A 2,470-nucleotide genomic window follows, 5' to 3' on the forward strand; every position below is an offset into this window, starting at 1 on the left:
GGAAGTAAACTTCCGGGGAGTACACCGTTCGCCGATTGGCTGCTCTCTCCCTCCCGCTCTCACAAATGTTGCATACTGCCCGTTTTGTGACGTTGCAGCAAACGAACAGAACGCGTATTGAACAAATATCTGCGATCGCTTCCACAGGTGTATCGAGATGTCACGAAATTAAGTTATGGGGCCTTTCATCTCGTTCTCCTTGCTCTCGTGTAGCTGCACATGTGCTTGCTCGTGTGTTTATTTGTGTCTTCGTGTTTCCACGGATTTTATGTCCATGGTGGCGAGTGCCGTGCTTAGCATCGTTGTACTCAAAAGGGACCCCACTTGCCACTGCCCAAGAATGTTTGTAATTCATGATCGTGTTACCCTAAGTGTTACACTGGCGGAGCTAATGTACGAACATAAGGAACAAAACGCGGACGTAAGTGGCGCAAGCTGCCAACTTGTTTATTACTGTTAAGGAACACGCTTATATACAAGGTAATGTGGAGAGGAGGGGCGGGAGGGGGCACTGTATCGTCTCATATCTTCACCTTGTAATCTTTTTTTAATATCTCCCCGCCCCCCGCACCCCCCACATCACCTTGTTCTTTAACAGCATAAACAAGTTGGTAGTTTGCGCCACGCACGGCCACGTTTTGTTCTTGATGTTCGTCCATTAGTTCCGTCAGTGTTACACTTAGCGCGATACAATCGTGAATGTCCACCAACTAGCCCCGTTCATTGCGTTACTCAATATTTGTAATGTGCAAACTCCGGTTGACGTTTGCCTTGTACGTGAACTTTAGAAATGCCCCATTTCTTAATCTTTTTCATTTTCTAGTGTGATCGCCGCTTTTAGCACAGTTATGTCAGAGGAGTCGCCAGCGTCACAATTAAGTTATCTGCACTTTACGTAGGTTCGCTCGAAGACTGATGCCTCTGCGCAATAACCGTTAATAATAGCATTTTTACAGCGAAGCTGTATATCGCTCGGTTCTCGAAAAAATTACGTGTGTCTGTCGAGCTGTGTAGATCGGGAATTTCTCCCCATACGTGGGCCGATCCCAAAGACAGTGTAATACCGTGCCGACCGCAACGGAGGTGAAGCAGGATTTAAGCACTCCGCCAACTTGCAAAAATAAGTTGCAATATCTTAGGTCCAAATACAACCCGTATCAGATATTAAGCTGATGAGAACAGATACTACAATTTGGCCTCCGTCGGCTATGTCTACGTTCGCACTTTTCTAATAGGTGCCTTTGGTTTGATATCATCCATCGAAGACAAGTCGATCGTCATAGTGGGAGACCTTAACGGCGACCTAGCGCGCCTCGACTGCAAGTGGATTGTGTCCTTCATGTTGGAACGGCTTGGAATCGAGTGCTGCATGGACGTCAGTGTGCCGAACACGCGTCACCGCTCTTGCATAGATTTAACCTTTGGCTGGAAAGTGTCTAGCATAGCAGCACCACCGATCGCGGTCTAGCACAGTGACCACAAAGCTGCGGTCACTGTGGTAACGAATGAGACAAATTAAAAACGATAACAAACACGAAGTTACGTGTATGTGTCTTTATTCAATCAATATAACAATAGCCATATAAATCAATATAGTTGTCAATATTGTTACGCGAACAAAGGAATAAGAACTGGGGACTATTTACAAGGTTTACTTAAAAAAGACAACTGCAGCGCGCTGGCCAGTTCAGCCGACAGTTCGAGAGCCAGAGTGCGTTCGTCGTCATCGACGGGGCGCCTGCGTGTACTGTCCACAATACACACGCAATATGCATGTATCATTATCCCTGGCGGTAGAAGCACCGTCCAGGGGCGTCTAAATATCCGGGATAACAGGAGAGTAATACGGTTTGAGACGTGCAACATGCACAACGTCAGTGGAATCCGGGGCAGATTAGGCACTGGTACTGACTGGGACAATTTCGTACGTAACTAGAGTCACAGCACGCAGCACTCGATATGGGCCTGTGCACCAAGACAGGAGCTTTTCTGACAGGCCAACGGGACGAGCCGGGAATATCATCAGCGAATCTCAAGTTGCTAAGGAATTCTCCATTAACTCTTATCACCAATTCTTCGCAATCCAGGTCTCTGAATACCTCCTGTAAACACATTGTGAATAGCATTAGAGAGATCGTATCTCCCTGCCTGATGCCTTTCTTTATTGGGATTTTGTTGCTTTCTTTTGGAGGACTACGGTGGCTGTGGCCGCTATAGATATTTTTCAATATTTTTACATACGGCTCGTCTACGCCCTGATTCCGCAATGCATCCATGACTGCTGAGGTTTCGACTGAATCAAACGCTTTTTCGTAATCAATGAAAGCTATATATAAAGGTTGGTTATGTTCCACACATTTTTCTATCACCTGATTGATAGCGGTTGCGTCATTGTCGGCCTATTATGATCAAATGATCTCAGACACTGTGCTGAATAATCGGCCAATCGTTGGCGTCAGCGTCTTGTCGG

The 2,470-nt window shown here is 46.4% G+C and overlaps 1 pseudogene; it reads right to left on the reverse strand.

The window, feature by feature from the left end:
- Positions 1-1,030: 1,030 nt before the first annotated feature.
- LOC142565090 (U2 spliceosomal RNA) lies at positions 1,031-1,210 on the reverse strand (annotated as a pseudogene).
- Positions 1,211-2,470: the final 1,260 nt, after the last annotated feature.

This window comes from Dermacentor variabilis, chromosome 11, assembly GCF_050947875.1.
Source record: "Dermacentor variabilis isolate Ectoservices chromosome 11, ASM5094787v1, whole genome shotgun sequence".
Taxonomy (NCBI): Eukaryota; Metazoa; Arthropoda; class Arachnida; order Ixodida; family Ixodidae; genus Dermacentor; species Dermacentor variabilis.